This window comes from Hyla sarda, chromosome 1 (assembly GCF_029499605.1).
Source record: "Hyla sarda isolate aHylSar1 chromosome 1, aHylSar1.hap1, whole genome shotgun sequence".
NCBI classification, from domain to species: Eukaryota; Metazoa; Chordata; class Amphibia; order Anura; family Hylidae; genus Hyla; species Hyla sarda.
Window position 1 is genome coordinate 348160304 of NC_079189.1, and position 25873 is coordinate 348186176.

At 46.6% G+C, this 25873-nt stretch overlaps 1 long non-coding RNA gene across 1 annotated transcript in view; it reads right to left on the bottom strand.

Moving 5' to 3' along the window:
- Positions 1–23428, bottom strand: part of LOC130307315 (uncharacterized) — a 47659-nt gene extending 24231 nt beyond the window's left edge. The window contains exons 1-2 of the long non-coding RNA XR_008856510.1: positions 23391–23428; positions 5334–5470 (exon numbers count right to left, since the gene is read on the bottom strand). This is a non-coding gene — a long non-coding RNA (uncharacterized LOC130307315). The remainder of the gene's footprint in view (positions 1–5333; positions 5471–23390) is intronic.
- Between the last annotated feature and the right edge of the window lie 2445 nt (positions 23429–25873).

A 25873-nucleotide genomic window follows, 5' to 3' on the forward strand; every position in this document is an offset into this window, starting at 1 on the left:
CGGCTGGTGTTTTACTCAAATATTTTTGTAGCGTACAGTAGCGCATTTTTCTGCCCTCATAAGTGCATACCACATACCTACATCTAAGTAGTGTACTATTTGGTACCTGTTAAACTGTCAAGGGCCTACATACTGTGTAAGGACAGCCAAAAGTAATCACCGGCTGGTGTTTTACTCCAATAGTTTTTTTTTAAGCGTACTGTAGTGCATTTTTCTGCCCTCATAAGTGCATACCACATACCTACATTTAAGTAGTGTAATATTTTAAACCTGTCAATCTGTCAAGGGCCTAGATACTGTGAAAGTCCAGGCAAAACTACTCAGCGGCTTGTGTTTTTACTTTTTTAAGTGTACTGCAGTGCATTTTTCTGCCCTCATAAGTGCATACCACATACGTACATCTAAGTGGTGTACTATTTTATACCTGTTAATCTGTCAAGGGCCAACATACTGTGAAAGGACAGCCAAAAGTAATCACCGGCTGGTTTTTTACTCCAAAACGTTTATTAAGCGTACTGTAGCACATTTTTCTCCCCTCATAGGTGTAACAGGTAGTGTAATATTTTGTACCTGTTAATCTGTCAAGGGCCTAGATACTGTGAAATTCCAGGCAAAAAACACACCTGCTGCTATTCTAGACAAATAGAATTTTAAGCGTTGTGAAGCCTATTGTACTCTACTCATATACTCACTAAGTGTGTCAAGCAGAGAAGTGCCAGGACATGCAGAGAGGAGCGGCAGAGGCCTAAATTCATCAGGCAGAGGTCGCAGCAAACTAGGAGCGAGTAACAGCAGGAGCCACAATGTGAGGCCTGAGCTCCCGGTATCAGCTAGTGGACGTATCTCGACCAGAAACCCATCTGCCGTCATCGATTGGTTAACACGGTCATCCACTTTATCACAAGCGGTGGCTTTCTCAGACACAACCCTCAGTTGGCATGGCCCAGGAGCAGTCCCTGTCCTCCCATAGCCTCTGTCCTATGCTGTTCTCTCATCTACAGAAGTATCTTATTCTATGGGTTCAGCTCCACTATTCACTGAGGATGATCTAATAGAGGACAGTCAGCAGCTACTGCCCAACCAACAAGTGGAGGAGACATCTGCCGCTTCCTCCGCTAGGCGGGCAAGTAGTGATGACTAGAGTGAAGTGGGAGGCGGTGTTTCCAGGGTTCAGGGTCCTGTAGCAGACACTGTTGAGGAAACTGAGGAGGACATCAGTGACGTGCAGAAACTTGTTGATGATGATGAAGCTGATCGCAATTGGGAGACGGGTGCAGAAGGGGCTTCATCATCAGGAGAAGAGAGTTGCAGGTTGCCCGTAAGGCAGCAGCTGAGCCAGCAAGGTGGTAGCATGGTTGGCAGTCAGCATGGTGGCAGAAGTGCAAATTCTGGAGCCAAACTTGCCTGGGGGAGACCACCTGCTTCGCGGCAGCCTACCTTCCCGGAAGATAGTGGAACAGGGATTCCTGGAGACAGCGGCAGTAGCAGTCCATTAGTGCGGACTGTTAGTGAGAAAATCAGCTACGCGGCGGTGTGGCAGTTTTTCATCAAGCATCCGGAGGAGGTTCACATAGCCACATGCAAGATATGTCGGCAGAAGGTGAAGCGTGACCAGGGTCCCAATGTTGGCACCACGCCCCTGCGTCAACATATGTTTCGCCACCATAAAGCAGCCTGGGAGAACCGTGGCTCCGATGTAGTGGTCCAGCCTGCAGCATCACCCAGTGGCACGCCGCGCCTTCTTTCAGGCAGCCAAGGCTCCACCACCTCAGCCGAAGGGAGCTGTGTGTCATAACCTCCTTTTGTCGCTCCAGCTGTCAAGGGCCTAGATACTGTGAAAGTCCAGGCAAAAGTACACAACTGCTGCTATTCTAGAAAAATACTGTTTTATGTGTTGTGAAGCCTATGGTACTCCACTCATATAGACGCAGTAAATATGTCACGCAGAGAAAGGCCAGAACATGCACAGAGGAGCGACAGAGGCCTAAATTAATCAGGCAGAGGTTGCAGCCGACTAGGGGCGAGTGGCAGCAGGAGTCACAGCGTGAGGCCTGAGCTTCCGGTATCAGCTAGCGGTCATGTCTCAACCAGCAACCCATCTGCCATTATCGATTGGTTAACACGGTAATCCACTTCATCACAAGTGACATCTGATACCCCCAGTCAACAGTCGGTGGCTTCCTCAGACACAACCCTCAGTTGGCATGGCCCGGGATCAATCCCTGTCCTCCTATTGCCTCTGTCCTATGCTGTTCCCTCCCCTACAGAAGTATCTTATGCTGTGGGTTCAGCTCCACTATTCACTGAGGATGATCTAATAGAGGACAGTCAGCAGCTACTGCTCAGCCAACAAGTGGAGGAGACATCTGCCGCTTCCTCCGCTAGGTTCAATTTGGCCGGGAATTTGGCTAGGTTCAATTTGGCCGGGAATAGATAAGCACTGTATACCTGAAGAAGTCATTCTACTTCAACTATATAGTCTCCTCATGCTGCCAACACCTCCACGCTGTGTCATTCAGCAACCATATTGTGTCCTAATGCTTCAGCCACATCCAAGCTGTGTCATTCAGCCACTATATGGTTTCCTCATACTGTCAACACCTCCATGCTGTGTCATTCAGCCACTATATGGTCTCCTCATGCTGCCAACACCTCCACGCTGTGTCATTCAGCCACTATATGGTCTACTCATGCTTCAGCCACATCCAAGCTGTGCTATTCAGCCACTATATGGTCTCCTCATGCTGCCAACACCTCCACGCTGTGTCATTTAGCAGCTGTATGGTCTCCTCATGCTGCCAACACCTCCACACAGTGTCAATCAGCCACAATATGGCCTCCTCACACTGATGCCACCTCCAGGCTCTGTCATTGTGTCACTCTGCGGCAGTTATTCTAAAAGTGATGCCAGTAATCTGCATGTCATTCTGAATAACAGTATGATTTCACTACCCCAGCACTCCATATGCGTGTTAGAACAAATCAAAGTGTTCTACACCCCTATTGAGGCTCTGTGTAATCCAGAAATAGCTTTTTTCAATATAGATACACCGCAAATAAGTTCGGATCAAACCGAATTTTATCGAAAAATTCTGCGAATCGGCCGAACCCAAGTTCACTCATCTCTCATCATGATCTGTAGTTTTATTGGTACCTATTTACTTTGTGATCGCCCTTTTTTTTCTGGGATGTGATGTGACGGGGAAAATACGCAATTCTGCCATTTGTTTGTTTTTATTATTTACACAATTCACCATGTGGGATCAATAACGTTATACTTTAATAGTTCAGACAATTCTCCATGTGGTGACACCAAATATGCTTAGTTTAATTTTGTTTACATATTTTTATTTAGAAAATGTTAGTCTTTAACCCCTTAAAGACCAAGTCCATTTTGACCTTAAAGGGGTATTCCAGGAATTTTTTTTTTATTTGACTATGCTACAGGGGCTGTAAAGTTAGTGTAGTTCATAACATAGTGTCTGTACCTGTGTGAGACGGTTTTCTCACAATTCTTATTTGATTTTCACCCCAATATTTATTTTTTACCAGCATACAAAATGACTGTTGTCTCGGATTTTTCCCAGATTGCAATGCGGCCGAGACCTGACTCACTAGTCAGCTGATGACAGGGAGCCTGTCTGCTTCAATGGGTGGATGTGATCAATCTGCAACTAATGTAACAGCTGTTGGCACCCTGATTGAAAACCACAGGTCTTTTGTTTCAATGGGTGGGGTGGCTGATGTGTGAGAGGGAGGAAAATGGCATTGTGGGATTTGTAGTCAAAAAAACATAAGTCAAACAGGAAATACAAGTTCACAAAAAGCTTGCCACAGGGTTATGTTACAATATAGCCATTTAGCCCCAAGACAAGTGCAGATCCTTCCTAAGCATGTCCATTACTGTCTGCCAGGTACATACTAAAATCACCTTATGGTGGAAAACCCCTTTAAGGACCAGGCCAATTTTCGTTTTTGCACTTTCGTTTTTTTCTCTCCTTCTAAAAATCTTCTTTAAATTTTGTACCTACATACATTGGACCTATATAAGGGCTTGTTTTTTGCGCCAATTGTACTTTGTAATGACATCAATCATTTAATAACAAAATATACAACAAAACCACCCAAAAAATCTATATTTGTGGGATGAAATTGAAAAGAAAATAACATTTTGTAAATTTGGGGGCTTCTGTTTCTACACAGTACAATTTTCAGTAAAAAATGACATCTGATCTTTATTCGGTAGGTCCATACGGTTACAAGGATGCCCAATTTATGTAGGCTTTATTTTATTTTACTACTTTAAAAAAATCTTAACTACATGCATCAAAATTAGTATTTTTAAAATTGTCATCTTCTGACCCCTATAACTTTTTTAGTTTTCCGCATACGGGGCTATATGAGAGCTCATTTTTTGCATCATGGTCTGTAGTTTTTATCGGTATCATTTTTGTTTTGATGGGACTTTTTGATTGCTTTTTATTAGTTTTTTATGGTATATGAAGTGACCAGAAATGCAAATTTTTGGACTTTGGTATTTTTACGTGTACGCCATTGACCGTGCAGTTTGCATAACCTTATATTTTAATATGTTGGACATTTATGCACACGGCAGGACCAGAAATGATTATTTTTATTTTTTATTACATTATTTTATTTCATTTTTATTTTTATTTAAACTATTAATAGGGAAGAGGTGAATTCACTTTTATTGACTTTTATTTTTACACTTTTTTTTTTGCCCCCAAAAGGTGGCTATAACATGCAATCTTTTGATTGAATACACTGATCAATGCTATGCCATAGCATAGCATTGATCAGTGTTAACAACGCTCTGTCCAGCCTGCTGGGCTTGGGTGGGCTTGGGGCAGCATATCGCCAAACGGACGATGAAGAGGATGGTGAGGATTCTCTTGTCATCCAGTAAGCTGATAAGGACATCGCGATTTTGTCGAGATAGTCCCGATCAGCTCGGGTGAGCTGCCGGGATACTTTTGGTTTCATTTTAGATGCCATGATTTAACATTAGCCGTGAGTCCTGGCTTCCCGTAGCAACCGTGACCCACCGGGTTTAAGCCGTTCTCCGCTCGTGAGAACGGTATAAACCCTGTTAACAGGGACCAGGTCATACAGGTAGGCCCTGGGTCCTTAAGTACCAGGACATCAGGGCGCACCTGTACGCCCTGTGTCCTGGACAGGTTAAACTTTTATTGGGCACTGTCAAAATCCAAAACTTTTTACATGTTGTACATCTTGGTAAAACTTTAACCTTTCTAATTCAATTCTTAAAAAGTCATAGCTCATAAAAAAAAGATCACTAGTGGTCCCCATACCGTCCAGAACATGGACCTGTGTGGCAGCAGCATCCTCTTTGTCCAAGCTGAAGCACAGACAGGGACAAAGTCCAGTAAGTGAGGGTGGTACTAGCACTCCTTTGTGCTCACTCTTGTCCTGTCTATCAGACTCTTATCTGAAAACAAAGAGAGATCGAGGTTATAAAGCAGCCTTCAGCGATTGAATAAAGAGATTCAGCACAACACAGCAGACAGCAGAGAGAGGGACTGAATGCATGATGAGTGAGGGCAAGCTCAGTGCTTGCCTCGGGCATGTCCCTTCCTGAGCAGTGGATGTCAGCAGTACAGAGAGATTTGTGAGCCACATACAGAACCTATAGGCATGTTGAGCATTTTTTACTGTGATGTGACGGCTATGCTTTAAAGGGATACTCCGGTGGAAAAATGTTTTTTGAATCAACTGGGTCCAGAAAGTTAAACAGATTTGTAAATTATGAAACACAAAGAGAAAAAGAAACACAGCAGCACATCCACAATTTGTATTTTGATCTACTTGCTTTTCAGCATAAATTCAAAAACTAACAGGTTGTTTGTATACATTTTGATCAAAAAGTACAGGCCCACTCACCACATCAAGGCCACCTAATTAGAGTGGGTCCTAACCTTACACTGGCATAGTGCCAAGCGGTGACCACTGCCTCCGAGACACCATGCCCACAAGGGGAATGACCCTGTGGCCAGGCTGCCCCACTGCTACCCGACCAAGCCCCTGGCTCTGGGCCACTCCACCCCACAGACAAAGCATCACAGTAACAATGAACGCCGCAGTGCAACCACACCAGTGTGGACACCTACCATGTGCTCCCTGCCAGAGGGCTAAGAGAATGTTAGGAGGAAACACATATGCAGTCTCCTGCTGATTAAAAATACCTGGGCCAAATGAGTGGAGCTGAGCGCTGGCTATGAAGGAGAGAGACTACAATTGTAAAACACAAAGAGAAAAAGAAACACAGCCGCATATCCACAATATCCACAAATGTACAACACAACATTTGTATTTTGATCTACTTCTTTCTCAGCATAAATTCAAAAACTAACAGGTTGTTAGAATACATTTTGATCAAAAAGTACAAGCTGTGGCGAGTGGGATTGTACTTTTTGATCAAAATGTATATGTCACGATGCCGGCTGGCAGGTAGTGGATCCTCTGTGCCAGAGAGGGATTGGCGTGGACCGTGCTAGAGGATCGGTTCTAAGTCACTACTGGTTTTCACCAGAGCCCGCCGCAAAGCGGGATGGTCTTGCTGCGGCGGTAGTGACCAGGTCGTATCCCCTAGCAACGGCTCAACCTCTCTGGCTGCTGAAGATAGGCGCGGTACAAGGGAGTAGACAGAAGCAAGGTCGGACGTAGCAGAAGGTCGGGGCAGGCAGCAAGGATCGTAGTCAGGGGCAACGGCAGAAGGTCTGGAATCACAGGCAAGGAACACACAAGGAACGCTTTCACTGGCACTAGGGCAACAAGATCCGGCGAGGGAGTGAAGGGGAAGTGAGGTGATATAGGGAAGTGCACAGGTGTAAACACTAATTGGAACCACTGCACCAATCAGCGGTGCAGTGGCCCTTTAAATCGCAAAGACCCGGCGCGCGCGCGCCCTAGGGAGCGGGGCCGCGCGCGCCGGGACAGAACTGACGGGGAGCGAGTAAGGTACGGGAGCCGGGGTGCGCATCGCGAGCGGGCGCTACCCGCATCGCGAATCGCATCCCGGCCGGAGGTGGTAACGCAGCGCCCCGGGTCCGTGGAACCGACCGGGGCGCTGCAGTGAGGGAAGTGTAGCGAGCGCTCCGGGGAGGAGCGGGGACCCGGAGCGCTCGGCGTAACAGTACCCCCCCCCTTGGGTCTCCCCCTCTTCTTGGGGCCTGAGAACCTGAGGATCAGACTTTTGTCCAGGATATTGTCCTCAGGTTCCCAGGACCTCTCTTCTGGACCACAACCCTCCCAATCCACTAAAAAAAAAGTTCTTCCCCTGACCTTTTTAGAGGCCAAAATCTCTTTAACAGAGAAGATGTCCGAGGAGCCGGAAACAGGAGTGGGAGGAACAGATTTAGGAGAAAAACGGTTGAGGATGAGAGGTTTAAGAAGAGAGACGTGAAAGGCATTAGGGATACGAAGAGAAGGAGGAAGAAGAAGTTTGTAAGAGACAGGATTAATTTGACACAAAACTTTAAAAGGACCAAGATAGCGTGGTCCCAACTTATAGCTCGGGACACGGAAACGGACATATTTAGCGGAGAGCCATACCTTGTCTCCAGGGGAAAAAATGGGAGGAGCTCTTCTTTTCTTATCTGCGAATCTCTTCATGCGAGAAGAAGCCTGTAAGAGAGAATTTTGGGTCTCTTTCCATATGGTGGAAAGATCACGAGAAATTTCATCCACAGCGGGCAGACCAGAGGGCAAGGGGGTAGGGAGGGGGGGAAGAGGGTGACGGCCGTACACCACGAAAAACGGAGATTTGGAGGAAGATTCAGAGATTCTGAAATTATACGAGAATTCGGCCCAAGGTAGAAGATCTGCCCAGTCATCCTGGCGGGAGGAAACAAAATGTCGTAAATAGTCACCCAAGATCTGGTTAATTCTCTCTACTTGTCCATTGGATTGAGGATGGTATGCAGAAGAAAAATTTAATTTAATCTTGAGTTGTTTACAGAGAGCCCTCCAGAATTTAGACACAAATTGGACGCCTCTATCCGAGACGATCTGTGTAGGCAACCCGTGAAGACGAAAAATGTGTACAAAAAATTGTTTAGCCAACTGAGGCGCTGAAGGAAGACCAGGAAGAGGGATGAAATGTGCCATTTTGGAGAATCGATCAACGACCACCCAAATAACAGTGTTGCCATGGGATGGGGGTAAGTCAGTAATAAAATCCATACCAATCAGAGACCAAGGTTGTTCGGGGACAGGTAGAGGATGAAGAAAACCAGCGGGCTTCTGGCGAGGAGTCTTATCCCGGGCACAGATAGTGCAGGCTCGCACAAAGTCCACCACATCAGTCTCTAGAGTCGGCCACCAATAGAAGCGAGAGATGAGTTGCACAGATTTCTTGATGCCCGCATGACCTGCGAGATGGGAGGAGTGACCCCATTTGAGGATCCCAAGGCGTTGGCGTGGAGAAACAAAGGTCTTTCCTGGAGGAGTTTGCCTGATGGAGGCTGGAGAAGTGGAAATCAGGCAGTCAGGAGGAATGATGTGTTGAGGAGAGAGTTCAATTTCAGAGGCATCTGAGGAACGAGAGAGAGCATCGGCCCTAATGTTTTTATCAGCAGGCCGAAAGTGAATTTCAAAATTAAATCGGGCAAAGAACAGAGACCACCTGGCCTGACGAGGATTCAGCCGTTGGGCAGACTGGAGGTAGGAGAGGTTCTTGTGATCGGTGTAAATAATAACTGGAAATCTTGATCCCTCCAGCAGATGCCTCCATTCCTCAAGTGCTAATTTAATGGCTAGAAGCTCTCGATCCCCGATGGAGTAGTTCCTCTCCGCCGGAGAGAAGGTCCTGGAAAAAAAACCACAAGTAACAGCATGCCCGGAAGAGTTTTTTTGTAGAAGGACAGCTCCAGCTCCCACTGAGGAGGCATCAACCTCCAATAGGAAGGGTTTAGATGGGTCAGGTCTGGAGAGCACGGGAGCCGAAGAAAAGGCAGACTTGAGTCGTTTAAAGGCGTCTTCCGCTTGAGGAGGCCAAGACTTGGGATCGGCATTTTTTTTTGTTAAAGCCACAATAGGAGCCACAATGGTAGAAAAATGTGGAATAAATTGCCTGTAATAATTGGCGAACCCCAAAAAACGTTGGATGGCACGGAGTCCGGAGGGGCGTGGCCAATCTAAGACGGCAGAGAGTTTATCTGGGTCCATTTGTAGTCCCTGGCCAGAGACCAAGTATCCTAGAAAAGGAAGAGATTGGCATTCAAACAGACATTTCTCTATTTTGGCATAGAGTTGATTATCACGAAGTCTCTGAAGAACCATACGGACATGCTGGCGGTGTTCTTCAAGATTGGCAGAAAAAATCAGGATATCGTCCAGATATACAACAACACAGGAGTATAGTAGATCACGAAAAATTTCATTAACAAAGTCTTGGAAGACGGCAGGGGCGTTGCATAGACCAAAGGGCATGACCAGATACTCAAAGTGTCCATCTCTGGTGTTAAATGCCGTTTTCCATTCATCCCCCTCTCTGATGCGGATGAGATTATAAGCACCTCTTAAGTCCAGTTTGGTAAAAATATGGGCACCTTGGAGACGATCAAAGAGTTCAGAGATGAGGGGTAGGGGGTAGCGGTTCTTAACCGTGATTTTATTAAGACCGCGGTAGTCAATGCAAGGACGTAGAGAGCCATCTTTTTTGGACACAAAGAAAAATCCGGCTCCGGCAGGAGAGGAGGATTTACGGATAAAGCCCTTTTTTAAATTTTCTTGGACGTATTCAGACATGGCAAGAGTCTCTGGGACGGACAGAGGATAGATTCTGCCCCGGGGTGGAGTAGTGCCCGGGAGGAGGTCAATGGGACAATCATAAGGCCTGTGAGGAGGTAGAGTCTCAGCTTGTTTTTTGCAAAAAACGTCCGCAAAGTCCATATAGGCCTTAGGGAGACCGGTTACATGAGGAAGCACAGGGACACGGCAAGGTTTACTGGGAACCGGTTTTAAGCAGTCCTTGGAACAAGAGGGCCCCCAACTCTTGATCTCCCCAGTGGACCAATCCAGGATTGGGGAATGGAGTTGAAGCCAGGGAAGTCCAAGAAGGATTTCAGAAGTGCAATTGGGGAGGACCAACAGTTCAATCCTCTCGTGATGAGATCCGATGCACATTAGAAGGGGCTCCGTGCGGAAACGTATAGTACAGTCCAATCTTTCATTGTTTACACAATTGATGTAGAGGGGTCTGGCGAGACTGGTCACCGGGATGTTGAACCTGTTGACGAGAGAGGCTAAGATGAAATTTCCTGCAGATCCAGAGTCCAAGAAGGCCACAGCAGAGAAGGAGAAGGCAGAGGCAGACATCCGCACAGGCACAGTAAGACGTGGAGAAGCAGAGTAGACATCAAGGACTGTCTCACCTTTGTGCGGAGTCAGCGGACGTCTTTCCAGGCGGGGAGGACGGATAGGACAATCCTTCAGGAAGTGTTCGGTACTAGCACAGTACAGGCAGAGATTCTCCATGCGGCGTCGTGTCCTCTCTTGGGGTGTCAGGCGAGACCGGTCGACCTGCATAGCCTCCACGGCGGGAGGCACAGGAACAGATTGCAGGGGACCAGAGGAGAGAGGAGCCGGGGAGAAGAAACGCCTCGTGCGAACAGAGTCCATATCCTGGCGGAGCTCCTGACGCCGTTCGGAAAAACGCATGTCAATGCGAGTGGCAAGATGGATGAGTTCATGTAGGTTAGCAGGGATTTCTCGTGCGGCCAGAACATCTTTAATGTTGCTGGATAGGCCTTTTTTAAAGGTCGCGCAGAGTGCCTCATTATTCCAGGATAATTCTGAAGCAAGGGTACGGAACTGTACGGCATACTCGCCAACGGAAGAATTACCCTGGACCAGGTTCAACAGGGCAGTCTCAGCAGAAGAGGCTCGGGCAGGTTCCTCAAAGACACTTCGAATTTCCGAGAAGAAGGAGTGTACAGAGGCAGTGACGGGGTCATTGCGGTCCCAGAGCGGTGTGGCCCAAGCCAGGGCTTTTCCAGACAGCAGGCTGACTACGAAAGCCACCTTAGACCTTTCAGTGGGGAACTGGTCCGACATCATCTCCAAGTGTAATGAACATTGGGAAAGAAAGCCACGGCAAAACTTAGAGTCCCCATCAAATTTATCCGGCAAGGATAGTCGTATTCCAGAAGCGGCCACTCGCTGCGGAGGAGGTACAGGAGCTGGCGGAGGAGATGATTGCTGGAGCTGTGGTAGTAACTGTTGTAGCATAACAGTCAGTTGAGACAGCTGTTGGCCTTGTTGCGCAATCTGTTGTGACTGCTGGGCGACCACCGTGGTGAGGTCAGCGACAACTGGCAGAGGAACTTCAGCGGGATCCATGGCCGGATCTACTGTCACGATGCCGGCTGGCAGGTAGTGGATCCTCTGTGCCAGAGAGGGATTGGCGTGGACCGTGCTAGAGGATCGGTTCTAAGTCACTACTGGTTTTCACCAGAGCCCGCCGCAAAGCGGGATGGTCTTGCTGCGGCGGTAGTGACCAGGTCGTATCCCCTAGCAACGGCTCAACCTCTCTGGCTGCTGAAGATAGGCGCGGTACAAGGGAGTAGACAGAAGCAAGGTCGGACGTAGCAGAAGGTCGGGGCAGGCAGCAAGGATCGTAGTCAGGGGCAACGGCAGAAGGTCTGGAATCACAGGCAAGGAACACACAAGGAACGCTTTCACTGGCACTAGGGCAACAAGATCCGGCGAGGGAGTGAAGGGGAAGTGAGGTGATATAGGGAAGTGCACAGGTGTAAACACTAATTGGAACCACTGCACCAATCAGCGGTGCAGTGGCCCTTTAAATCGCAAAGACCCGGCGCGCGCGCGCCCTAGGGAGCGGGGCCGCGCGCGCCGGGACAGAACTGACGGGGAGCGAGTAAGGTACGGGAGCCGGGGTGCGCATCGCGAGCGGGCGCTACCCGCATCGCGAATCGCATCCCGGCCGGAGGTGGTAACGCAGCGCCCCGGGTCCGTGGAACCGACCGGGGCGCTGCAGTGAGGGAAGTGTAGCGAGCGCTCCGGGGAGGAGCGGGGACCCGGAGCGCTCGGCGTAACAGTATACTAACAACCTGTTAGTTTTTGAAATTATACTGAGAAGCAAGTAGATCAAAATACAAATGTTGTGTTGTACATTTGTAGTTTCTCCCTTCTTCCATGGCCAGCACTCAACTCCACCCATTCGGCCAAGGTGTTTTTAATTAGCAGGAGACTGTATAAGGGTTTGCTCCTAATTTTCTCCCATCGCTCTGGTAGGGAGCACATGGTAGGTGCTCACGCTGGTGTGTTACTCTGTGTTGGCCATTGTTTCTTTAATGCTTTGTTTGTGGGGTGGTGCAGTGGGGCTGCCTGGCTACTGGGTCGTCCCCCCTGTGGGCATGGTGTCTTGGAGGCAGTGGTCGCTGCCCGGCACTACGCCAGTGTAAGGTTAGGGACCCATTCTGAGGGACTCACTCTGACTAGGTGGCCTTGACGTGGCGAGTGGGCTTGTACTTTTTGATCAAAATGTATACTTACATCCTGTTAATTTCTGAAATTATACTGTGAAGCAAGTAGATCAAAATACAAATGGTGGATGTGCTGCTATGTTTCTCTATTTGTGTTGTACATTTGTAGTCTCTCCCTTCTTCCATGGCCAGCACTCCACTCCACCATTGTGTCCCAGGTGTTTTTAATTAGCAGGCGACTGCATAAGGGTTTTCTCCTAACATTCTCCCATCCCTCTAGTAGGCAGCACATGGTAGGTGTTCACAATGGTGTGGTGCTCTTTGGTAGCCATTGTTTCTTTGATGCTTTTGTTTGTGGGGTGGTGCGGCCCAGAGCCAGGGGCTTGGTCGGGCAGCAGTGGGGCTGCCTGGTCACTGGGTTGTCCCCCCTGTGGGCATGGTGTCTTGGAGGCAGTGGTCGCCGCTTGCACTATGCCAGTGTAAGGTTAGGGACCTATTCCGACTAGGTGGCATTGACGTGGCGAGTGGGCTTGTACTTTCTGATCAAAATGTATAATAACAACCTGCTAGTTTTTGAAATTATGCTGAGAAGCAAGTAGATCAAAATACAAATGGTGGATGTGTGGCTATGTTTCTTTATTTGTGTTGTAGATTTGTAAATTACTTCAATTTAAAAATCTTAATCCTTCCAGTACATATTAGCTGCTGTATGCTTCAGAGGAAGTTCTTTTCTTTTTGAATTTCTTTTCTGTCTGATCACAGTGCTCTCTGCTGACACATCTGTCCATGTCAAAAACTGTCCAGAGCAGAAGCAAATCCTCATAACAAACTTATGCTACTCTGGACAGCTCCCAACATGGACAGAGGTGTCAGAAGAGAGCACTGTAGTCAGACAGAAAAGAAATTAAAAAAGAAAAGAACATCCTCTGTAGCATACAACAGCTGATAAGTACAGGAAGGAGTAAGATTTTTTTAAATAGAATTTATTAACAAATCTGTTTAACTTTCTGACACCAGTTGATTTAAGGAGTAGCCCTTTAAGAAAGGGTTTAATGTATATGTTTCAATATAGTACATACATACTGCATTGACCTACAAGATCTGCACTCTATTGGTAGAGCCTGTCCTACATGTTCATTACCACTCAGCCTCTCTCTTGATGGTATTTTTGTCTGAGAAGCTTTTTCACTTTGTTATTTCACATTTTGAAAGTGTAAGTTATTTTTAAATATACAGTTGTTTTATAATAATAGAGTTTAAATGGGGTTGTCTAGGAATAGAAAAGCAGAGCTAATTTCTTAAAAAAAAAAAAAAAAAGCTCCATGTCTGTCCCCAGGTTGTGTGTGGTATTACAACTTTGATCCATTCACTTCAATGGAACTGGGCTGCAGAACCACACCCAACCTGGAGACAGACAGGAAGCGTTTTTTTAAAGAAATTAGCTCTGTTCCCCTCTAATATGAAAATCCCCATTTCTCCTCATAATTGTACTGACATTTTGGAACAAATTTACCATGTTCTCGAGAACAGTGGGGGTCCTAGCAGTCAGACTCCATGATCAGATGATCAGCTTGTCATTCCCTATCTTTAGAAGAGAGTACCCCATTAAAGGATCAGCTGCTATCAAGAGGACTTAGCCAAACATAACGTGGACATTGCAAGAATAGTGGCATATCATTCTAATAAGCTCTGTAATGAGATCCTAAACAACCTAAATACACTAATATAAAATTGTATTTTCCTTTAAACTGAGAGGACCAATTTAACTTTCCCTCTTTCTAAAAGCACATCAGGCTGGTCATGATGAATAATTTCAAGAAGTAACTTGAAGTTGTAATTTAGATTCTATAGACGAGATAACTATAATTATTTGCACACATCTATTCTTCTTTAGGTTTTTAGTGTTGAAATTCCATTAATACACAACGTCTCATCTAAAATACTGTACATGTAATTACTATAGCCTGTTGGGCTGTTTTTAAACCTTTGACAAAAGCTGTTATACAAATCTCTTAAGAAAAGAATCTGAATAATAATATTCAGAAAAGTCCTTGTAAAAAGAATGCACTGACCCAGTCAGATATGAAAAGTATTTTTCTAAAACATCATGTATATATAATTTTTCGGACACTTCCAAGAACATTGCCATGAAGCCATCATGTATAAAAGGAAGAAAATATGTCAATGGTTCATTTTTTTTTTAATTGTTAAATTTTTTACTTCTATCCACAATCATCATAGATCACAATATGCAAGAAAGTGTTGAGCAGATGAATGGGGCAATTTCTGCAACAAATTGCCACATCTGAACATACCATAAATTCCAATACAAATAACAAAAAATCTATCAAATTAATATTTAAGTTACATATAATTTAACTCCTTCAGGACGAAGGGCGTACCTGTACGCCCTACGCCCGGTCCCGATGTTTAAAACGGGGTCACACCGCTTAACACGCATCACACCGGGTCGGTCCCAGCTGCAAACAATAGCCAGGACCCTGGGCTAATAGCGTGCGGCACGGATCGTTATTAACCCTTCAGACTAAAAATGAAAGTAAACACTTTCCGGCAGCTCAGTCGGGCTGATCAGGACATTGTGATAAAATCGCGATGTCCTGATCACACCCCTTTACCTTGCTCCGTTGCATCCAATCGGCGTTTGATTGCTCCATGCCTAAGCTACAGGATGGAGCAATCGAGCCCCTATCTCGCTGATCCATGCAAAGCTATGGGTTTGCAGGGATCAGGGTAAGAGATCAGTGTGTGCAGTGTTATAGCCCCTATGGGAGCTATAACACTGGAAAAAAAAGTGAAAAAAAGTTAACAAAAGTCATTTAACCCCCTTCCCTAATAAAAGTTTGAATCACCCCCCTTTTCCCATAACAAAAAAAACTGTGTAAATAAAAATAAACATATATGTGGTATCGCCGCGTGCGGAAATGTCCAAACTATAAAAAATATATCATTAATTGAACCACACGGTCAATGGCGTATGTGCAAAAAAATCCAAAAAGTCCAACATAGCGTATTTTTGGTCACTTTTTCAAGAGTAAGATTTATTAAACTTTTGCATAGTAATAAAGTAAAAATACAAACACAAACAGATGCCAAAACACGCGCAGGTGTCTGGGCTCAGCATTTCTACAGTTAAGATGATAGCAATACATCTTAGCTCCAAGATGGAGAGTCAAAAAGACAGTTCTAAAGTGTGATCTGTGGCTTATCTACTATAATACGTGAACTATGACTACAACAGGTCCAACATGAGTAGGATAATACCGCAAATGGAGCATGACTAGGGAAAGCAGTAAGGGGGGGAGAAAGAGGAAAGAGGAAGAGAAAAGGGAGGGGAAGAGAGAAGAAAACATATGAAGGCATACCTCTCCGTAGGACGCGCAGGACGGACTCTCGGACATGGTGTGTCGGCATCAGGTAGCAACTGTATAGAAAACAGTATGAGGGGTCGAACACTAACCGATCAGCCATCAGGTAGGGAACACGGGGGGGGTCAGGTGTAGGTCTCTGTATTCAGTAGAGGAGAGAAAATTTATCCACGGGCCCCAGATGTGGTGGTGTCTGTCCACCAGTTGTCTGGAATCCGCAATCAGTTCCTCCATCCTGTGGAGGTGGGAGAGTTCTTGGAGCCACGACGAGAGTGATGGAGGGGTAGTGTTTTTCCACAGCCTGGGGATGACCGTCCTGGCCGCCAGTAGCATGAACCTAGCGAGACAGGCTGGCCACCTGGGCAGGTGGGGGGGAAGGATGGATAATAGTAAAGCGGCCGGCTCGATCTCTAATCTAATGGACGTCAGGCATTGAATTATATCCAAGATCTGCGTCCAAAAGTGACGTAAAAGAGGGCATCGGACCCAAATATGGGACATGGTTCCGCCAGGTTCGCCACATCTCCAGCATATGTCGGGGACCCCAGGGTAGAATTTGGATAGGAGAGCCGGAACCCGATACCATCTGGTTAAAATTTTGAAATTCGTCTCTTGGGCTTTACAGGAGGTAGAAACTCTATGGCAATAACGAATCGCCTGACCCCAGTCCGCATCCGAGAAATCGGTCGCCAGTTCCCTCTCCCATCCCCGTTTATACGGTAGAGGGTCGTTGCTGGAGTTATCAAGAAGGAGAGAGTAAATACTACTGATCGGGCGTGACGGTCTGGAGGCAGCGGCGCACAATCTCTCGAACGGGGACAAGGGGCGATGCAGGCGTAGTCTATGGTCGTGTTTTGAATAGAAAAATTTCAGTTGTGAGTATTGAAAGGAGTGCATAAATGTGAGGGGTGTGTCACCCACGATATCTTCTAGAGGGCGTAGGGAGGTCTGTGTTAAGAGGCTGGCAAAAGTAGGCGATGAATGTTTCGTCAGTCCCAGGAAGGAGGGAGTCCAGGAAGGAGGGAGTGGAGGTGGTAGCGGGGAATAGAGGATTGCCAAACAACGGGATTAATGGGCCATCCGGGGTGAAAAGGCCAGTGGCTGGTAAGTAAAGGTTCCCGACCTGGGTTAACGTGGCCAGAACCGGAGGTAGATCTGTCAAGGAGCGGTGTGGGGACAGCCCAGGAGGGAGCCACAGTAAGGTTTTAGGGTCTAAAAGCGAGGCGTCCTTTTCTAGGTTTACCCAAATTTTGGTTGGGGAGCGGCCATTACAGTCAAAAACTCTCGCCAGGACCGAGGCTAGGTGGTAGGAAAGGCAATCCGGGAGACCCAGACCCCCCTCAGATTTACGTCTAGTCAGTATTCTACGAGCTAATCTCGGGCGTCCGTGTATCCACACAAAGCCCGAGAGGAGCGCAGAGAGCCTCTGGAAGAAGGGTTTAGGCAAAAGAGCCGGTACAGTAGAGAACAAGTCAAGTAGAGGAGGCGTGGGAGGACATTCATTTTCAATATATTGATCCGCCCCAACCGGGAGAAGTCTCTGTGCTCCCATCTGGCCAAGTCAGATCTCAGGAGCTGTAATAGAGATGGGTAGTTAAGGGCAAAAGTGTCCGCCACATTAGAGGGAACCTGGATACCCAAATATGTAATTGACTTCTCGCACCATTTAAAAGGGTAGGTGTTACGGATATGAGCAATCACGCTCGCAGGGAGCGTCACATTGAGTGCCTCACTTTTCGTCAGGTTTATTTTGTCATTTCTGTATTGTGAGTATGTATGTATAGTGGACAATAGAGAGGGGAGGGTGGTGATCGGAGCGGAAAGAAAAAGCAGGATATCATCAGCAAAGGCCGAACATTTACAGTGGCACGAGGGGCTCTGTAAGCCCAAGATGTCCTGATTGTTACGGATTGCGTTGAGCAAGTGCTCCATGCAGAGTACATACAGGATAGGAGAGAGGGGACAGCCCTGCCGCGTGCCATTGCGAATGTGGAAAGAAGGGGAGAGTTGTCCATTAACTCGGACTTGGGCTTGGGGGTTTGAGTAAAGGGCCATGATGCGAGCCTTCATCAGGGTACCCAGGCCTATCTGGGAGAGAGTGGCCTCCAAGAAGCCCCAGTCCACCCGGTCAAAGGCTTTTTCAGCATCAAGGGATAAAAGGAAGAGGATAGAGTGGGTAAGGCCGTAGAGGTGATGTAGTGTTGTAGGGATACAGATGAGGGGGAGGTCGAGGATATAGAGGAAGGAGTTGGTAGATTATACAGGTCCGCATAGTATTGTCTAAAAGCAGTAAGAATATCAGTGGTTAGGTGAGATAGATAGCCCGAAGGGGTTTTAATAGAGGGGACAAAAAGAGAGGATCTCTTTTCTCTCAGTGCCCTCGCTAACAGTCTACCTGATTTATTGCCCCACTCATAGAAATAGCGTCCCGTAAGCTGTTTGTAATATCTATGTTTAGAGTTTAGCAGGGCTAGCAGTTCCTGTCTTACACGGATCAAGTCTCTCAATGTCTGTTCCTGTAAGGTCTGTTTATGTAAGGATTCTAGGGAGCAGAGTTCAGAGTTGAGGGAGGCAAGCTTAGCCGAGTTTTCTCTCTTCAGTCTAGCCCCATGTTTTACCAGTACACCACGGAGAACGCATTTTAAAGCTTCCCATTTGATCATCTGTGAGGAGTCGTCACTCACGTGATCATTACAGAAGTCAGTTATCACATTTTTGAGTTCCTGAGAGCAAGCCTCATCTAGGAGGAGAGCTTCGTTTAGGCGCCAGGTGGCATGGGGCTTGACAAGAGAGGACATGCAAAAGGAAAAGAAAGTAGGAGCGTGGTCTTAGAAGGTGATGGATCCAATGGAGGCAGAGGTGACAGAGGGTAGTAAGTAGTATGGACAGAAGGCGTAATCAATGCGGCTATACATTTGACCGGGGTGTGAGTAAAAAGTAAAATCACGTCCCTGGGGGTGCAACGTTCGCCAGACATCACTGAGCTGGAGGGAATGGAGTTTTTGTCGGATAATCCGTAATAGGCGATATGATAGGTAGGAGTGGCCGGTGGAAGTGTCAGAAAGAGGGGCCAGAGGAATGTTAAAATCTCCACAAAGGATGATGTGGCCCGTAGCGAAGGAAGACAGGGTCTCAAGGGTTGTGCAAAGGAAAGACATTTGACCTTGGTTAGGGGCATAAATAGACGCAATTGTGTAGTTTTGGCCGGATAGTTCGCAGTTAGCGAACAAATATCGTGCTCCAGGGTCTTTAGCAGTGTTTATGACTTTAATGGGTAGTGACTTATGAAAAGCCAGTGCAACCCCTTTGGTTTTAGATTCCGGATTAACACAGTCAATCCAGGTCGGGTAGTAGCGGTTATTAAATTTCGGGACGCGTCCCTCCATAAAATGAGTTTCCTGTAAAGCCAGAATATGCGTTCTCTGTCTATGGAGGGAGTACAGGATTTGGGATCGCTTTTCGGGAGTGTTCAAGCCCTTAACATTGAAAGAAGCTACCTTGATGTCAACTGCCATGTGGATGTGTGGGGTGATGAAAAGACTTACCACCACGCCGAGAGTCCGCCCGCGCAGTCACATGACGAGGCTTCAGATCAGTCCATGAGGCATACCTAGACAGGAGAGGTGAGAGATAGTGAGAAAAGGTTAAAGATGTGGGGAAGTAAGACAGTAGCGACCTAAAGGAGACAGCTACAAAGGGACTAAAAGAGGTGGTCATGAGGACCAAAAGTAGAGCCAGATCCAGTCTGGCAGTATCCCTAATAGGGGTGGTGTGGGAGGGGTGCCAAGAAGGCAGCCAAATGTCAACAACAAGGTGTAACATAAATAACGTAGGCACTAGTGCATTCGCAGTGTGAGCCTAAATTAGAACGAAAAATTAGACTCCGTCCATAGGTAAGGACTAGGAGTACGATAATGTAAGGGCATCACTTAGTCTAAGGATTGCGGTGGCAATCCAGTGAGTCAGGGGGTAGGGCGATGGATGTTTAACAGAAAATGAGAAAACAATAGCATAACAACTATCAGGCAGGTATCACATTATACGGGACATAGAATAATCTAGTAATAACAGGTTCCATAAGTAAAGTCCAGCAAAGTCGGTCTCGACAGTTTGAGGTCAACATGGGACTACAGTCCATGGAGGGAGTGAGAGTATTCGCTCTGTCAGGAACACAGGAGCCTCAGGTCTTGCGTTTCTGCCTTTGTGGAAGAGGTGCGGCAGGGGTAGTGTCCATTTCCTGAGGGGTCGGCAAGTTTTTCCAAGGGGTGCCAGGATGAATCGGGAATGTGGGCAGGTAGAATGACTCCCAATCTGGCAAAGCAACCGGTGGGAGTTTGAAGGTAGACAAAAATGCAGGGAGGTCTTTAGGGGACCTGAGGGTTGCTGTTGTACTGCCATGTCTGGAAGTAAGAGAAAAGGGGAAACCCCATTTATAGAGTATTCGGGCGTTTTGCAGAGTCTGTAGCAGGGGCTTAAGAGAGGCCCTAAGGCGTAGGGTACGGATTGAGAGATCTGGGTAGAGTTGAATCGCTGCGCCATTGTAGGTCAGATGTTTAAGATCTCTTGCTTTCTTCATGACGGCATCTTTAGTGGTATAGTGGTGTACCCTACAAATCACATCTCGGGGTTTGCTGGGGTCGGGGTTCTTTGCCTTAAGTGCTCTGTGAGCCCTGTCTAGCTCAATGGGGTTTTCAGCTGGTTTTTTGAGAACTTCATTAAATATGCGTTGGACCACTCCTTGGAGTTCCTGAGAGGAGACAGTTTCTGGGAGTCCCTTTATGCGGACATTGTTGCGTCGATTGCGATTGTCAATATCATCTAGATGCTCTACCATTGAGGCTTGAGACGCGTAGAGTGTGGTTGTGGCCGATTTGAGAACTTCAATCTCAGTAGATATATCAGTGCGGAAAGTCTCCATATCTTGCATCTTTTGGGTCAGTACAGCAACTTCTGATTTCACAGGATCCAAGTCTTTCTGCCAGGCAGATTTGAGATCAGTGGCTAAGGAGAGCAAGTCCATTTTCGTGGGCAGTAGTGCCAGGAGGGCTTGTAGCTCCGGATGATTCTTTAGAGTATGGACTGCCATCTCTGGTGTGGGGAGAGTGGGTTCCACAGTCGAGCTGTTGTGGGGAAAATCAGCATTCAAGACAGACGAAGAAGCAGGAGAACTGACGTCTTTGGGAGTACGCTTTTCTCTCCTCCGTGTATCTTCTGAGGAGGAATGGTCAGAGCGGGAGCGTTGGGATGGAGCAGCTCTCTGGGGGGTTCGGAAGAGCTTTTTCTTAGCAGGGGGGGGGCTGGCTCCCCAATATTCTGGAGGGCTATCCTCTCCTGTAGATCCTCCACTAGAGGCCGACGGCCCCGAGTCTGGCTGATGCAAGGCAGTGTGCTCTAGGGATGAAGCATGGTGAGAACATCGGGTCTGGGAGGACAGGGTAGTTGAGGGGTTAACAAATTGTGGAGGAGAGGCTGTGCTATGTTGGCTGGAAGGTTGTGATGGCCCTGACTCTTTAGGGGGCATTGGAGGGCATGGGCTATGCTCCCCAGCAATGACTTTTATAGTATAGTCTGACACAGGGGGATATTCCCCTGGAGCCTGGGTCGGCTGTGTGGCCACAGCACCGCAGGGAAGCTGTCTCTGTCCGGGAGGGAGAGCGGTTGGAGAAGCGCCGCCCGCCATCTTCAGTGATTTGGCACTCATAGAGAGAGACTCCGGGGCAGGTGAGTGCTCGTGTCTAGGGGAGATTGTACTTGCCGCTCCACCTGGGATGGTGTGGGGGGCTTCCACTCAATGTCCTGTCGCCGTAGTTGTAGTCTCCGACATCGCTGGCAGTGCAGCGGAGCTGTCGCACTGTGCAGGGGTCCCGGTCTGTGCAGGAGCCGAAGTGGCGGGCTGTAATGGCGCAGGGCCCTGCGGGAGGTGATGTGGATTCGGGGAGTCCGGTCTCTCCTCGTCGGGCTGCGGCCTAAAGAATGATGTGATGGCACGCAAGGAAGAACAGCTCTGGGGGTCAGGCTTCTGGTTTTTCTTGTGTTTGTTGCCCATAACCGTTGTTAGTAGCCCTTATATCAGAAGGCTCTGCAGCAGCACTAAGGAAACGCGGCCATCTTCCAGCGCGTCCAGGCCACGCCCCTTTTTGGTCACTTTTTATATCATGAAAAAATGAATAAACAGCGATCAAAAAGTCCAATCAATACAAAAATTGTAATGATAAAACTTCAGAACACGGCGCAAAAAAATTTGTACTCATACTGGCCTGTACGTGGAAAAATAAAAAAGTTATAGGGGTTAGATGAGAATTTTTAATGTATAAATGTTCCTGCATGTAGTTATGATTTTTTTCCGAAGTACAACATTATCCAACCTATATAAATAGGGAATCATTTTAACCGTATGGACCTACAGAATAAAGATAAGGTGTTATTTGTACCGAAAAATGTACTGCGTAGAAATGGAAGCCCCCAAAATTTACTAAATAAAAAATGTTCTTCAATTTTGTCGCACAATGAATTTTGTTTCCGTTTCGCCGTAGATTTTTTGTAAAATGACTTATGTCACTGCAAATTAGAATTGGTCCACACTTGCAAAACTGTACATAGCCTCCCAATTGAAATATTTCACCACTCTCAGAAAATCCCCAGTATTCTGGAGGTAAGATGGAACATTATCCAACAACGAGCGTAACACCCAGTCAAAATATCTGGATGCTAACTCGGTGACCGACCCCCTGCCCGCCACAATCGGCCGACTTATGAATTTTGGGTAACCAATGCCAGTAAGGGTGTGTAGGGGATTGCACTAACAGTTCTTCTGCAAATGTAGCTGATATACAACCCTGTTTAACACCCCTCCTAAGCACAGATCCTAATTTTGCAGTGTATTCACTTGTGGGATTAGACTTCAACTCCTCGTATGTGAATGGATCATTCAGTTGCCTAAAAACTTCTTCCAAATAATATCCCCAGGACAGTAGCACCACATTGTCTCCCTTGTCAGCTGGCTTCACAACTATTTCCTCACGTGATTGAAGACATTTCAAGGCCTTGATTTCATCAGCAGTAAGACTGTTCACATCTCTTGGATAAATAAGCGCCCCAACATTTACTGCTTCCATAAATTGTTCCAGAGGAGACCCAGCCGGCAAGGAGAGATTAAATGTGGAAGGATTCCAAACAGTGAATGTTACCTCAATATCATCCATCTCATCCATTGGTATACCTGTTATTTCACATAATGTCACCAGTATAGTACGATCATCTTAACGGGCTAACTCGAACAGGTCTCCCACCTTCTTGTCTAACATCAGTACCTTGTATATGATTCAGTGCAAAAAAGCAATGTAAATGTATCTTTCTAACAGCCTTGCGTATGCCTATTTCAAACCCCACAGGATCAAAGGTACTGGTTAAAGAAAAAAAGCAAGCCCTTTTCTAATAAAGCACTGTAATCTGCAGATATTGGTATGTCATTCAAATTGATAACATTGCATTTTTTCAATTCAGGGATAGTACTCACTTTTGTGGTGTCCGTAGAAGCTGGGGAACCTACTGCCGCCAGGTAACCTGCTTCCTCTTTACACCTGCTTTTGTTTTTCTTGGTGCGCCCCCTTCGCATCCTCCACCTAAAGGGGTCCCCTCACTCTCAGTCACCCGAATGGATAAGGTACTGGGATGATTTAGTCCTTCAGGATCACCTCCTCCACTCGAGTCTGACCCCGAATCAGTTGCCAAATATTCCATCTTTTTCCATGACTGTCGGGTATGTCTCTGTCTTCTAGGTTTCCTTTGTTGCCAATCAAATATTTTCCCCCCATCATAATCAATTTAGTCCCTTAAGAACTTATCTATCTTTTTTCTTTAAGTTAAGATTGCATGGGAATTAAACGGCATTCAGTGCGTTTCATTCAATTGCTATAGTGCAGCTCCATGAGGCATGTCTTAATCTCCTTTTTTGCTTTCAGTAAGTCTGTGGTCACACTTGCATATTCTTACTCAGTGTGGGAGAGGATAAGACACGTTAGTTTTAAAGTATGTTCTTGATGAATGTCCTTCCATTGTTGCAAGAATTCTGGGTCATCATAAAATTGGGAGATTTCCTTGTATGCCCTTAACCCCCGAGGGGCATGCTTACTACTGCTGTATAATGTTAAGGAGTTCACAGTCCAAAATAATTTGGTTTCCTTTTTGGCTAGAATGAACAGTCTGCGTTCCAATATTTTAGTGCTTAAGACCTGTAGCTCTTCTTTGGAGTTGTATTGGGTGAAAAACTCCTCTGCTCCCTCCCGACCTTGTGTCAATCCTTGGTTATCAATAGTAAGCTGGGATGTGACTGCTTCGGACATCTCTTCCTCCATAGTATGCTCAGACTGCTAACAGCAGAAGTCTTTGATTACACACTCAGTCAAAATGGTGCAGTCGGCACTGCCAAAAATCAATGCGCACCTGTGAGAGAGCACTGGGTTGCATCCGAGTCATACCAGCATTCTTTCGTGGTATTTCAGCGGTGCTCTGTAATTCGTAGATACCGTTTTCAAAGTTCCTCCATCACATGGAGATAGAAAGGATCACAAAACTCACATATCTCCGGTACAAAACTTCTTTATTCCAAATTGATTAAAACCAGCATCAGGAAGGAGCAGGATGACTGAACGACATACGTTTCACAGCTACTGCTGCTTCAACAGGTCCCTACATCATCCTTAGAACTCCACCTTTAAATACACACTTCACACAGTCCGTTCACAGCACAATACATAAGAATTGCTCAAGATGAAATTCTGCAGGACCTGGTGAAGAAAAAACCTATCATCGCATTCTGCAGAGCCCCTAGTCTCAGAGATAAAATTGTCAGAGGACGTGTTGAAACTTCACAAACCAACTGCTTAACAAAACATATCCCCTTAGGTAATTTTTGTTGCGGCTCATGTCATTGATGTAGCTTTTTGGTGCCTGGGCAGACGGTGCAGTTGGGAGGTACGACTTTTCATGTAAACCAGCATATTACATGCCGCACAAAGTTTGTTATATATACTATTTAGTGCACATGCGGCATGTTCTATGTTGGAAAGACCATTAGACAGATGTGCATTCGTTTCTCCGAGCATGCAATTTCTTTGAAAACAGGAAAAGGATCCCCATAATTAATTAAGCATCTGCAAGAAGTCCACAAAGGTAAAGTGGAACATATGAGCTTCATGGGCATATTCCATTTAAATGGGTACTCCGGCAGATAGGGGATAAGATGCCTGATTGCTGGGGTGCCCCCGCTGAGGACCCCCGTGATCTTCCTCCGCCCCCTCAATGCAAGCCTATGGAGGGGCGTGACAGCTGCCACGCACCCTCCCATAGGCTTGCATTGAGGGGGCGGGGCGTGATGTCACACGGGGGCAGAGCCTTGATGTCACTATGCTCCGCCCCCGTGATAGCCAGTAATCAGACCCGGAGCGAGCACGCTCCGGGGACTGATTCTAACGGTGTGCAGCGTGGAAGATCACAGGGGTCCCCAGCGGCGGGACCCCTGCGATCAGGCATCTTATCCCCTATCCTTTGGATAGGGGATAAGATGGCTTAGCGGTGGAGCACCCCTTTAAATGGATCCATGGGAGGGGGGGTATAAATAAAATGCTACTGGAAAAATAAACTGCTATAATTATTAAAACTCAAGCCTTAGGAGCTTTAGGCTTGAATGAAGGGAGTTATATTAATATATTTAGTCTTTGAATGCTTGTAGTCACCTGTATATATTGCTGTTTTTCTACACCCCCCTTTTTTTGTTTTCTCTACACATTATACATTGTACTATGTAACTAAAGTGTTACTTTGTGTGTTTTTATATGTGCGTTTGCAAGGAAAGTGCTGTTTGTATATACTATCGGAATAACGAAGAGTTAATCTGTGAATGGGCTTGTAATGTCCGTTTATTTGATTTTTTGTTTTTATGTCTTGGGGTCTGTTCGGACATTAGTTTTTGTTTGAGCAGTTTGCTATTCTCCCCGGCTG